The sequence below is a fragment of the Lacerta agilis genome, chromosome 7 (genome assembly GCF_009819535.1).
Source record: "Lacerta agilis isolate rLacAgi1 chromosome 7, rLacAgi1.pri, whole genome shotgun sequence".
Taxonomy (NCBI): domain Eukaryota; kingdom Metazoa; phylum Chordata; class Lepidosauria; order Squamata; family Lacertidae; genus Lacerta; species Lacerta agilis.
Window position 1 is genome coordinate 86,266,306 of NC_046318.1, and position 13,778 is coordinate 86,280,083.

The window sequence follows — 13,778 nt, forward strand, 5'->3', positions numbered from 1 at the left end:
AGATCAGGCGGCAGGAATTCTGTTGCAGACACACCTGGGCAAGGATTAGGATTGACAAGCTGGAGAGGAACCAAAACCACTTCCAAGCTGCTCCTGTCGCTTGCGAGCCTGGACCCCAGTAAAGGGTCTTTTCGTGCTCCATGAGCCCCCTGGTCTCTCCCTCTCCCCCAGCGACACTCTTCTTGCCCATCCCAGGCAGCTCCTGGCAAACCACCAGGAGCATTGCACAAAATTCGAGTGTGTGTGCGTGTGTACTGCCTCCGGTTTGGGCAAAATCAGTGCCTGTGCGAACTGAAGAGGCAGGTGTATGGCAGGAGCACTCCCTCCCCATGTTTGCACCACTTGGGTTGGGCCAGTGTGTCATCCCAGGGCGGGGACATAAAAGCAAGGTTGAGCACAGGCCGTCCCACCTTGGCACAGTTGGAAAGAGCAGCAGGAGGCGGCAACAGCAGAGGACCTGCCTGGCAGAGGACCCACAGGTAGGACTGAGGAATGCCTGGGGAACGGGGGGTGGGGTGGGGGTCCTGCTCCCCTTGGCAAGGCCACTGGGAGTGCTGGGCGCTGGTGCCCTTGGCAGGGGCAGACATATGGGAGTGAGGAGCAGTGCCCATGTGGCTGGGCTGCCTGTGGCAGGCAGGTGCCTCACTTGTTGCTGGGAGCCAGTGCAGGCCTTCTTGCCAGGGGACACGTCTGGGGGGAAAGCAGCCTCAAAGGCAGACCCCCCCCATGCCAGTGTGGTGTAGTGGTTAAGAGCGGTAGACTCGTAATCTGGGGAACCGGGTTCGCTTCCCCGCTCCTCCACATGCAGCTGCTGGGTGACCTTGGGCTAGTCACACTTCTCTGAAGTCTCTCAGCCCCACTCACCTCACAGAGTGTTTGTTGTGGGGGAGGAAGGGAAAGGAGAATGTTAGCCGCTTTGAGACTCCTTCGGGTAGTGAAAAGCGGGATATCAAATCCAAACTCTTCTTCTTCTTCTTCTTCTTCCCCCAGGCTTCTCTGCCCAGGGAGCTCCTCTTGCCTCCAGTGCTTGCTAGCCCACCACTGAGGGCTCCCCTTTGAATATCCTGTTCCGGGGCATACCTATGGATTGGTTAGGTATGGGGGCGAAAAACCACACCTCCCCATGCTGAAACATGTCCTTGCCAAGGGTTCAAGGGAGCCTAGGTCTGCCTCTGCTCCTGTTTGCTCCCTGCCACCTTGCCACCGGCCACTCTGCCTGCCCTTGGTGCCCACTCTGCTCCCTGGGCATCTCTGGTGAAGGCTGGCAGGACCAGGAGCAAGGCGGCAGCAGTGGCAGCAGGATGCCCTCTAGGCCCATACCCTCTCTGTGTGTGCCAGTCAGAGGTGAGGCATCGGGGGAGAGAAAATGCCTCAGGAGGGCTCAAGGTTCTTCCCAGGTGCAGTGAGGAGGAGGAGGAGGAGGAGGCGGTCTTTGCTCCAGGGCCAGGCTCCTCCAGCGGCTCGTGGGCCTTTCCAGTGGTGGCCCCTTCCAAGGGACACACCCTTTGCAACTTCATGGTCTTATCTCAGGCACCAGGTGAAGCCAGACCTGCTGGCCTCCTCTTCACAAGGGGCTCCTTTGCAGGCACCACTGGCTAGTCAGGCATTTAATTTTATCCATGTGGAGTTTTCATGTTCATTTGTTAGGGGCATTTTCACTTTTCTAAAAGGAAAGGCAAAGCATTCTGAATAAATGCAACTTCTTGGCAAGTAGCTGATATGAAGAGAGGCTTTAAACCATGGGTAGGCAAACTAAGGCCCGGGGGCTGGATGCGGCCCAATCGCCTTCTCAATCCGGCCCGCGGACGGTCTAGGAAGCAGCGTGTTTTTACATGAGTAGAATGTGTCCTTTTATTTAAAATGCATCTCTGGGTTATTTGTGGGGCATTGGAATTCGTTCATTTCCCCCCCAAAAAATATAGTCCGGCCCCCCACAAGGTCTGAGGGACAGTGGACCGGCCTCCTGCTGAAAAAGGTTGCTGACCACTGTTTTAAAGTGAGGGTGGGTGTCCATCTGTCAGCCATTTTCCAGCTGTGATTCCTGCTTTGCAGGGGTTGGACCAGATGATCCTTGGGGTCCCTTCCAACCCTATGATTCCATGAGAGTGTCCCCCACATGTGTGGGTCTGTGATTTATCCAGAGCCTCATGAGCCTGGGGGGGGGGGGAGCATCCAGAGCCCAGCTATGAGGCTGCCAAGGCTCTTGGCTTTGTGGGCCCCACTAGCGATGCCTGAAGGGGTCTTTGGGCCTGCACCTCTCTGGAAAATCTTGTGCTAACTCCCCATTCCTTCACAGGAGCAGGATGAGCTCTGGAAGGGGCCCTGCAGCCTTAGAAGTGGGATGCGCAGTCTAGAAAGGCAGCTGGCAGTGACTGGAAAGGGCAGGACAGAAAGGGGGGCTTCCTTACTAACCTCTTAGGTGGGGGCGGGCAGGGGGGCACAAGCCCCTGGGTTGTCTCTGCTAGAGCTCCCCCACCCATTTCTGGCCTCTTTTCTCCTTCTTTTTATTATTTTTAAAGTCACTCCATACATCTGAAGCACATTTAAATCACATGGCATTTCCCCCCAAGGAATCCTTGGTTGTTATTGGTGCTCTGTGGTGGGTAAACTACAGTTCCCAGGCTTATTGGGGGAAGCTCTGTGGTGCTTTAATGTTATGGTGTGGGTGTGTTTTTAATCGTTATTATTATTATTTATGACATTTATACTGTATACCGCTCCTCATCCGAAGATCACAGAGCACTTCACAACACAAAAATACAAAATGTGAGCTTCACATACAGAAGTGGTGACCAAAGGTGCTACAAATCACAGTCCTGATGAGACCCCTGGGACCACCCAACACCCTCATTTGTCCTGAGGAAAATTCAGGCCTGACAGCAAGAACCCAAATTTAGGTTCTCCCCAGCTGCTCTGCAAGTCAGCCTAATGTCACATGGAGGCAGCCGGGGGAACTCCTTTTCCAGATGGGGCATTTTGGGGTGGGGGCACAGAGCACCCCCCCTGGAGAAGAGTGCCAATGGAGGGACTGGCAGGCTTTTTGTTTCTTTAGAAAAAAGGATGTTAAGGGGACAGTGAACAAGGGGAGACCAAAAAAATCAAGAAAACAGTTCTAGAAAGTTGTAACTAGAAAGTAGCAAACTAGTTTTATCAAAATTTTTGTTTTAATCTTGTATCTCAAAAGCAAAACAAAATGCACACAATCTGGGTTTAGAAGCAGAGTAAGCGCTCTTCCCACTTTGGGGGGGGGGGTGCTGAGTACCACAAGCACACCTTTTTGGATAAAGCCAGTGAGATGGAGTTTCAGACTTATAAGAATGCTTTCCTTTACAAATTCTCCAGAAAACCAAAGACCAGTCCCAAAGGATGTATACTGATATATGTTGTGGTGCATGTATGGGAATGTAGGTTTTCAGAATGTATTGGGTGGGTGTCTCTGGGAAAAAGCGACTAGCGTGATTTTGGCCAAACTGCAGGAGGCAGTGAAAAATAGGTGTGCCTAGCGTGCTCTGGTCCATGGGGTCACGAAGAGTCGGGCACAACTAAACGACTGAACAACAACAACTCTGGGGAAATACTTAAAAGGGGGTGCTTTCAGAGGGGTGCATCCACAATGCAAAAAGCAGCCCATCCTGCCCAGCCCAGGCGAGGGGGGGGCAGAGCAGAGTTTGACTCCATCTCTGCAAACAGAGGTCCAGCGTTTAAATCTGCAAAGGTTCTCTGGTTACCAGGCAGGCTCCTTTAAGCAATTCTTGAGTGACAGGAGCATCCTGCAAAATCCACCTTCAGTCAGGGAAAGTGAGCAGTCTTGGCGGGTCTTCCAGAAGAGACTTTCGCTGTGCCTTTGCTCTCTAGAATCATAGAATTGTAGAGTTGGAAGAGACCCCAAGGATCAACAAGCCCTGCCTTATTCACCATTTTTCAGGGCCTCGTATTCTTAACTTGTTCCTGTTATAAAAGCAAGGTGGCATTCTTTACATGGAAGCTGTCGCTGTCTGTCATGACAAAAATTCAAAAGACACAAAATCCTGGAGGAGGGAGCAAAGCACAGCTCCTGGCAGAAGGGTGGGTGGGGAGTGGACCATGCACCCATTTTGCGGCACCCTGGCTGGGACCCCAGAAAGCTGCTGTGAAGCATCTTCACATCTCCACGTCTGGAGTGCCTCTTAGTTTCAGGAACTTCTGCTACCTTGCTGCAGGCATGTGCCAATTCCCAAAGTTACGCACAGGGCTTCCAAGCTGTGCTGTGGCTCTCCTTGCCCATTGCCACCACCCCACCCCCCAGCAGCTTTCCTCCCTGGCTGTGTGTTAGCACCAGAAAAAGGGCTTGTCATTGGTCTTGCAAAACAAGCAGGTACCGGTATTTAGACCCCCCCCCTCCTATCTGATCCCTGAATGCTCAGGCAGGCAGATGGCAAACATTTGAAAATGACACGACTGCAGTTTCAGGGGGGAAATGTGTTTTGAAAGTGAATATACTAGCAGAAGAAGAACCTGTCCCTAACTCCTGGCCAGCTCTAAACTGCTTCTGGGGCTCCCGGAGGGTGCTGTGGGAGGCAGGCAGGACACAGCAGTCCTTGAAATTATACTCTGGCAATGATCTGGGCACCCGCCATGATGTGCCTTGGGCTGAGCCTCTGGCAGACTAATGGGTCCCAGGGTGCTCTGCGGGTCAGTGGGGGCTCTCCCTCGTGTGAAAGGGACTCTGCTGCCTGCAGCAGGTGGGGATCATGTCCTGGGTGCTGCTGGTGCCACTCAGGCCTTCAGCCAAGGTGTCTTTGGTCTTCCTGCCCTTGGGAGCACTGCTGCTCCAGGCTCCCTTCCAGCCCCAATGCAGCCCCCTCCTCCCTCCCTCGCATCTCCTGAGCTGCCTGGGTGGCCAGACTGGGTCTGCATCTTCTCATACCTCATGTCCCCAACCGACTGCCGTGTGCCAGAGGCTCATTTGCGGCAATCCACTCTTCATAAACAGCAATTCTCCACATAATTACATTTGGATTAGGCTGAAACCACATAATTGCAGAATAATTGCCTGCTGAAAGGTGTGACTTGCCAGCCCGTCATGGCGCAAGGTAAAAGGCAGTTTTTGTCACTCCTCCATCCATGTGTCTCTATGGATGCTATAAAGGCACCTTGGGATCTAGAGACCCTCCCCCACCAAGCAAGTGTCTGGAGTGCCACTGCTGTGAAGGTGAGCTATCAAGTTTGTGTTCATCGGGCTCCTTCCTTGTGACAATGTGAGGCTGTACAACCATACGTAGGGTCTGCTCATGAGGCTGCAGCAGTGCAGGACACCGTGGGTGGGCTGCTTGCAGGGCAAATGACTCCCGCATGGATGAGCTTGTTTGTGAGACTAGCTCTGGCGGCCATTCTGCCTCTGGGCCAAGTTCAAGGCTTTGGAATTAAATGTCAGGCCCAATGCAGCTCAGGATCAGGTAACTTGAGAGAGACCCCTGACATGTCCCGTAGGTCACTCGGACCTGCAGGAGAGTTCCTCCTTCAAATCCCCCCAGATCTCAACAGCCCCCTCCACAGTAATTCGGGGCAGGCCTTTTTTGGGGGGGTCACCCATCTTCCATGGACAGCATCCCTCTTGAGTCACAGCAGGGTGTCCATGATTGTCACTTCCCATAAACAGCTGGGGACAGATTTGGTTTGAAAAACTTTTCTAGCTAAGTGAAAAGATCTCTTCCTTTGCTGCTGATTCTGTGTTGTTTTGAAACCCATTTTTTGGTAATATTTTTATTTTCAGTGTTTTTTATGGTCTGAGACTCATGTGGAAGGTGATGCATAGATTAATAAATGAATAGATTAACACATGAACTTGTGGAGCCTGAGGCAGAGCTGGCCCAGGACACGAGGGCACCTGGAGCGGAGCAAGCCCCTCCCCTGCCCAAGTCAAGGGGCAAGAGGCTCTGGTCCCTGGAGAACTCCACCATCACAGTGGGGTTCAAATAAATAGCTCACCACTTGCTTCCCTTTCATGCTATCCCAGGTCAGCTGCTTGAGACAGTCTGAGCTGCTCTCCCTTCCCTTTAGAAGGCAATTCCATCAGAATGCAATTAGCCTTCAACAAAGGACCTCCAATGCCTAAGATTTCCTTCTCTGCATTCAGCCTGCATCCAGGGTGTTTGGGTGCGGGTGGGTGTACAAGAACAACTTCTGGGCACGGCCGTGTTCCCATGAAGAAGCCCACGTGGGCTGGACTTTGAAGTGGCCACACACGGATCTGCTAGTCACTAGTGCATGGGTAGGCAAACTAAGGCCCAGTCGCCTTCTCAATCCGGCCCACTGACAGTCTGGAAATCAGCGTGTTTTACATGAGTAGAATGTGTCCTTTTATTTAAAATGCATCTCTGGGTTATTTATGGGGCATAGGAATTCGTTCACCCCCCCCAAAAAAAATATATAGTCCAACCCCCCACAAGGTCTGAGGGACAGTGGACTGGCCCCCTGCTGAAAAAGTTTGCTGACCCCTGCTTTAGAGCTTGCCTCCATCAGAATGCAATTATCCTTCAACAAGGGACCTCCAATGCCTAAGATTTCATTCTCTGTATTCAGCCTGCATCCAGGGTGTGTGTGTGTGTGTGTGTGTGTGTGTGTGTGTGTACACACACACACACACACACACACACACACACAAGAGCAACTTCTGGGCAGTGTTCCCATGAAGAAGCTCCATGTGGGCTGGACTTTGAAGTGGCCAGACATGGATCTGCTAGTGAGTCCAGGGCCACAGCAGCCCAGGGACAGAGCTGCTGCTCAAGGTCCAGTTCCCAATGTCAGCCCCTCCAGGTTGGACTGGGAATGTCCTTTGTCTGAAAGCCTTCGAGAGCCATGGCTGCCATTGGGAGCAGGCAGCACTGACAGGGGTGGGCCAAGGGTCTGGTTTGGCGTGACTCCATAATAAGAGACCAGGGCACGGGATGGGAGTCTCCCTAAAGGAGGGTCAGATTTGGCAGTGCTGGGTTTGCCCCCCTCCCTGCCAAGTCCTGCGGTGTGTGCAAGCTCTGCTGGGTGTGGTGGGGACCAGTTTTTGTGTGTGTGTTGCCATGAGATGCTGCAGCTGTGCAAACAAGGGGGGTGTTGCACGTGTGATGTGTGACTGTGGTTGCTGCCATGTGTGTGGACAAGCCCAGGGGTGTGTGCCCAGCCTGGCACTGTCCCAGCCCACGTCTAAGACCAGACCTGGGTCCAAACAGGCAACAGCCAATTCAGGAGGAGGAGGAGGAGGAGTGTCTCCCTCGTTGGCCGACCAGGAAATCTCCCCCTTCTGCAGAAAGGCAGGTGATGCAATTTCCAGGCGAGACAACGCCCTTTAATTTGCAGGGAGCAGAACCTTCTCCCAACCGCCCCAGTAGCTTTTATCACTGGGAATCTGGGGTGTCAACGCTACGCAGATCCCAGGCCTCCAGAACCCACAGCATTTGCAGGTGCTTCCCAGGGACCAGCAGGAGCCTCTGCCTGCCTCCCTTCCCCTGCCAGGGCTGGGAGCAGAAGGCTCTCACCCCACCCATCCACTGCAAAGGGTCCTGTGTGTGCATCGAAAGGCTGCAGAAGCACCTGGCATTGGCCCGAGGATGAACCTTTTCCTGGCATGTGGATGCTGTGAGGGGGAAGCTTCACCTGGCACCTTCTGCATGCAAAGCAGCTGCACTGGGGCTGAGCTATGATGGCCTCTTCTCATTTGTTGCATCAGAGTCCTGCAAGACTGCTGCTTGCTGGCTGTGACTGTGGGTTCGCCTTGAAGCTGGGCAGGACCACTTTGGGAAAAGGAAAAGGAATAGCTCCAAATGATAGAAACATAGAATTGTAGACCTGGAAGGAACCCCAAGGGTCATCTAGCCCAAAACAGGAAGGAGAAACTGACCTTTCCATGTCATCAGCCCAGTCCTGTGGAACACCCTGCCACTAGAGATTCAGCAGGCACCTTCTGTGTCAGTTTTTAAATGCCTGCTGAATACTTTCATATCCTGCCAGGCCTATGCAGTTAAGAATACATCCTCCACAATCGTCTACTGATGCCTGTTTTGAATTTATTTTTGCTTTTCACTTTTTAAAACTTTTATTGTCTGTTTTATGTTTCTGTATTGTTGTAAACCACCATGATATATATTTATGATACAGCAGTATATACATATTTTTATATATATATAAATGACCAAGCTAAATAATCTCTAGCAGGTGGCTATCCAACCTCTGCTTCAAAACCTCCAATGCAAGAGAGTCCACCACCTTCCTAGGTTGCCTGTTCTACTGTCAAACAGAAAGTTCTTCCTAACATTTACTAGATGCTGTTGGGCTCAATCTCCAATGGCCAGGGATGATGGGCAGTCATAGTCCACCAGCTTCTCAAGGGCTGCAGAGTCTCTATCCCAGTGTTAAAGGGGCAGGGGAGGAAGCCATTAAATCAGCTGGCACTGTTGAAATGCTTGGCAACCCCTCCCTCATCTCCAAATCCTGGAGGCTTCCAAATAAGTTGACTGGAGTTCTTCTTCTTCTTCTTCGGCGATCCCTCGTAGCTGAGCAAGATTGTCTTCCATAAACACGGTTTTAACAATGAGTCCATAAGTGACTGTGGAGGCCAATTCTGGATCCACACATCCTTCCACAGTGGGGCCTTTGGTTTCTGGGCAGGAGTTGATCACAGTGAGGGTTTGCCAAGCGTGAGCAATGGATGTCAGTTTTTACAAATGGGCTCAGGCAGTGCCAGTAGAGGAACTTGGCTTTTCGGGTACTGCTTCTGTGTTTGGCGATTCTACCTTCTCAAGAACAAGAGCAAGTTGTTGGTTTCTGCAAAATATCTGACATTTGATTCCTTGCACAGGGACTGGGTTCTGCTGTGTCTGTTCTCCAACAGAACTGAGGGCTCATCCACTCTTAGCTTTGCTCCACATTGTAGGCACCCGCCTGGGCTTTCCAGGTTTGTGTCTGAGCAGTTTCCCCCTTCTGTTTTTTGCCCTGGCACTTTCTCCGCAAAAACCCACTCTTGACCACTGAATCTGGGCAGCCACCTGCAGAAAACCCAAATTGCCCTTGGTTCCAATTCAGATTTAAAGAGTGTGTTTTCCTGGGTGAAGCATCTGGTGGCCTGGACACATGCTGGGAAACATAGAATCATAGAGTTGGAAGAGACCACAAGGGCCATCCAGTCCAACCCCCTGCCAAGCAGGAAACACCATCAAAGCATTCCTGACAGATGGTTGTCAAGCCTCCGCTTAAAGACCTCCAAAGAAGGAGACTCCACCACGCTCCTTGGCAGCAAATTCCACTGTCGAACAGCTCTTACTGTCAGGAAGTTCTTCCTAATGTTTAGGTAGAATCTTCTTTCTTGTAGTTTGAATCCATTGCTCCGTGTCCGCTTCTCTGGAGCAGCAGAAAACAACCTTTCACCCTCCTCTATATGACATCCTTTTTGAATTTTGGGCATAATATTGAGTATGATGCATGGCTATCATATCACCCCTTAACCTTCTCTTCGCCAGGCTAAACATACCCAGCTCCCTAAGCCGTTCCTCATAAGGCATCGTTTCCAGGCCTTTGACCATTTTGGTTGCCCTCCTCTGGACACGTTCCAGTTTGTCAGTATCCTTCTTGAACTGTGGTGCCCAGAACTGTATTCCAGGTGAGGTCTGACCAGAGTGGAATACAGTGGTACTATTACTTCCCTTGATCTAGATGCTATACTCCTATTGATGCAGCCCAGAATTGCATTGGCTTTTTTAGCTGCTGCATCACACTGTTGACTCATGTCAAGTTTATGGTATACCAAGACTCCTAGATCCTAGATCCTTTTCACATGTACTACTCTCAAGCCAGGTGTCACCCATCCTGTATTTGTGCCTTTCATTTTTTTTTGCCCAAGTGTAGTACTTTACATTTCTCCCTTGTTTGCTTTGGCCCAGTTCTCTAATCTGTTAAGGTCATTTTGAAGTGTGATCCTGTCCTCTGGGGTATTAGCCACCCCTCCCAATTTGGTGTCATCTGCAAACTTGATCAGGATGCCCTCAAGCCCATCATCCAAGATGTTGAATAAGACTGGGCCCAAGACAGAACCCTGTGGCACCCCACTAGTCACTTCTCTCCAGGATGAAGAGGAGCCATTAATGAGCACCCTTTGGGTTCGGTCAGTAAGCCAGTTACTAATCCACTGAATGGTAGCATTGTCTAGCCCGCATTTTACCAGCTTCTTTACAAGAATATCATGGGGCACCTTGTCAAAGGCCTTGCTGAAATCAAGATAGGCTACATCCACAGCATTCCCTTCATCTACCAGGCTTGTAATTCTGTCAAAAAATGAGATCAGATTGGTCTGACATGACTTATTTTTCAGAAACCCATGCTGACTTTTAGTGATCACAGCGTTCCTTTCTAGGTGATCACAGACCGTTTGCTTAATGATCTGCTCTAGAATCTTTCCTGGTATTCAGGCTGACTGGGTGGTAATTGTTTGGGTCCTCTCTTTCCCCCTTTTTGAAAATAGGGACAACATTTGCCCTCCTCCAGTCTGCTGGCACTTCGCCTGTTCTCCAAGAATTCTCAAATATTACTGCCAGTGGTTCTGAAGTCACCTCTGTCAGTTCTTTTAATACTCTTGGATGTAGTTCATCTGGCCCTGGAGACTTGAATACATCTAAACTAGCCAAGTATTCTTGTACTACCTCCTTACTTATTCTGGGCTGTTTTTCCCCTGCTGAATCATCTGCTCCATATTCTTCAGCTTGGGCATTGTTTTCTTTTTTGGAGAAGACTGAGGCAAAGAAGGCATTGAGGAGTTCTGCCCTTTCTCTGCCCCCTGTTCGCATTTCACCATCTTCTCCTCTAAGTGACCCCACTGTTTCCTTGTTCTTCCTTTTGCTACGGACATACCCATAAAAGCCCTTTTTATTGCTTCTAACCTCTCTAGCAAGCCTGAGTTCATTCTGTGCTTTAGCTTTTCTGACTTTGTCTCTACACATGCTGGCTATTTGTTTGAATTCCTCTCTGGTGATTTCCCCCTTTTCCCATTTTTTGTACATATCCCTTTTAAATCTTAAATCAGTTGAAAGTTCTTTAGATAGCCACCCTGGCTTCTTTAGGCACCTTCCATGTTTTCATCTCATTGGTACTGCTTGAAGTTGTGCTTTTAATATCTCCCAACAGCGTGACAAAAAATAAGTGTGGAGGACGAGCCCTGATGCTATAAGCTCTCTCTTTGCTCTTCTGAATCTACAGGTAAATGGCATAGTTTTCACACTGAATTGCACTGATTCTTCAAAAAATGCTTATAACCTCTCTTAGCTTGGAAATATGAAGTGACATTTCCCCCCAGGAATTAAATTCTGACCAAGGGTTGGAAAAGGGTGTTCTGTCTTCCCATTAGCGGTTCTGCTGGACCATATCTAGTTGCTATCAGTGGAGTTGACCTGTAGCTCACAAGAGCAAATAGGTGGGACATCCTGCCTCAATATTTTCTTGGCAGTCTGTGCTGCTCTCTCTGCTTCATTATTTCATTGAGGGTAATTTGAGCTGGTGGCAATATGGCAAAAGTTGCAAGATGCCAGGAATGACTGGAATTCTGCTACTGTAAATTGGTTGTGGGTCATGTTGATCAGGCATGCCAAAGCAAACAGACATATTCTTCAGCGCTTAGGCAAGGGAAGTATCTCAATAGACCTTGAAAAGCAGGACCTGAGAACCAAGCCAGGTCAGCCTTACAGTTCACAAAGGTCAGCTGTTCACCTTTCCAGAGGTCTATCATGTGATTAAAGGATCCTTCCATTGTGCTGATCCAGTTCTTCTACAGAAGTCACAGCATGAGATTTTGTTCTTTCTGCCCCTTCCAGAACCTGGCCATCACACTGTCCACTTGGACCACTTACAGCAGCCCATGGTTAGACCTTGACATCCTTGGTGGACGGATGAGTTCTGGTCTAGATAAGCTCTAGATCTAGGATCTCTTCCCTCATTGGTTGTGCTGCAACAATGTGCTTCCCTTTTGGGATTAGGCCTTCCGGGTCACTTGGTTGTTCACAGTCTGCAAAGTTCTTTTGACTCACCTCTGAAGAATTGCAAAAGTCTTTAGGCCACCCTGATCCAACATAGCATAAGACTTCTTGAAGTTCTGGATCTCCATGAATAGCATTTGGGGTTGGAGTTTTGCGAATCCCGGCCACCATTCCAAGAGGCTTCCTTGCTGCTTTCACTCATCTGGTGGGGAATGGCTTTGTACAGTGTTGTGTTATTGAATCTCCCAAGAGCTCTATGTTGCGTTGATGAAAAGTGCATTTCTCCTTGTTCAGCTTGTGTGCAAATTCATGGAAGCAGCACCAGCAGCTGGGATCATACAGATCAACCTCCAGCCACCACAATTAAGGGGTGGGAGAGCTGCACGTGGTGCGTTGGTTGGGGTCCTGTGGAACTGCCCAGTGTCAGCTTTCAAATGGATCACAAAACCACAGAATGGTAGAGTCTAGTATCTGGTGTTGGCAGTCTTTGCTCCCTGGGTGGCCATTGGTGGTAAAAGGAAGACCCTGCTATGGCCAGGACAGTGTTTAACCCGGGCACATTCTGCCATTCCCAGCCTCAGAGGCTCATATCAGGACCCATTAGGAACACATCACCAATTAAGTGAATTATACATTACCTTTACGGTTCACAAATGATGAGATATCACCCACATTTTAAAGCATGCAATTAGTCTTCATCTGTCTCCACCCAATATTAACAGCATGTGTTTCAGCTGAATTACAGGTTTCTGTCCCTTACCTCCACATTCCCATCCTTCTCAGGATTGTGGCTGTGTACACACCACACATTTAAAGTACATTTCCACCCCTAAAAATACTGGGAATTGTTGCTTACCCCAGAGCTATAATTCCTAGCACCCTTAACAAATGACAATTCCTAGGAATTATTATGATTATGATTATTATTATACAACCAAACATAGTTATTAAAAAGTTCAACACACCAGAAGCATAGGCTGATTTCATTTTTCTTCCCTCAGAATTTCCAGAGAGACGAGAGGCAGCTATTTCTAGACTATGCTGTGCTGAACAGTGCGGTGTTAAGGGACTTTGTGCTAAGCTTGCTCTGCACATGGCTGTGTTAAAGACGCTCCATGCAAACCTCTCTCCCCTCCAACTTGAAAAAGGCAGGAGCCTATTTTGGGGGTGGAAGGAGCACATGCAAATATTTGAAGTGTATGAGTAGTGCCTCAGCCCCATTTTGCAGTGGAGTTACAGCTGGACAGGAACCTTCAGTTCTGCATTTTCTTTAAGTTCTAACTTTGCGCCTTTGCTCTGGTCTGAAGGGGCTGGCTGCAATCCTGACTTGCCAAGGGCAGCTCAGGCCATCCTCAGCCCCTGGGGGCGATCCCAGCAAAGCCCACTGCTGGCCAGTGAGCCACACTGGGTGGACTTTTTACGTATTAGAAGTGTTTGTTACCAGGATTTCTGTGCTGCCTTTCAGGGTCAAAACCCTCCCAAAATGGCTTACATGCAAAATGCAGATAAAGCCAATCAATAAAGGTTAATGACTGGAGGGTTCTGAATTTGCTTAACCTCCCCCCAGGGGGAGGGGGAGTGAGGGGTGCCCCCACCTGGCTGGGAGAAGGCAAGGAGTCTGGCTCTCTTGTTCTTCCTGTGATGCCTCTTGCCAGAGGTGGAGGTGGAGGAAGGAGCTGCTTGGAAGTCCAATCGTCTGCCTGCACACCGGATCCCTTGGAAGCACTTTCGCAGCACATGTCCCCCTCAAAGCACCCTGGGCTCTGCAGCTTGCCCCTCACAGATTTACGA

The 13,778-nt window shown here is 49.9% G+C and overlaps 1 protein-coding gene across 1 annotated transcript in view; it reads left to right on the forward strand.

Annotated features, from left to right (window-relative positions):
* The first annotated feature begins 361 nt into the window (after nt 1-361).
* EPPK1 (epiplakin 1) overlaps nt 362-13,778 on the forward strand; it is a 33,762-nt gene continuing 20,345 nt past the window's right edge. Inside the window, exon 1 of the mRNA XM_033155985.1 lies at nt 362-479. The gene's annotated coding sequence lies outside the window, so the exon portion shown is untranslated. The remainder of the gene's footprint in view (nt 480-13,778) is intronic.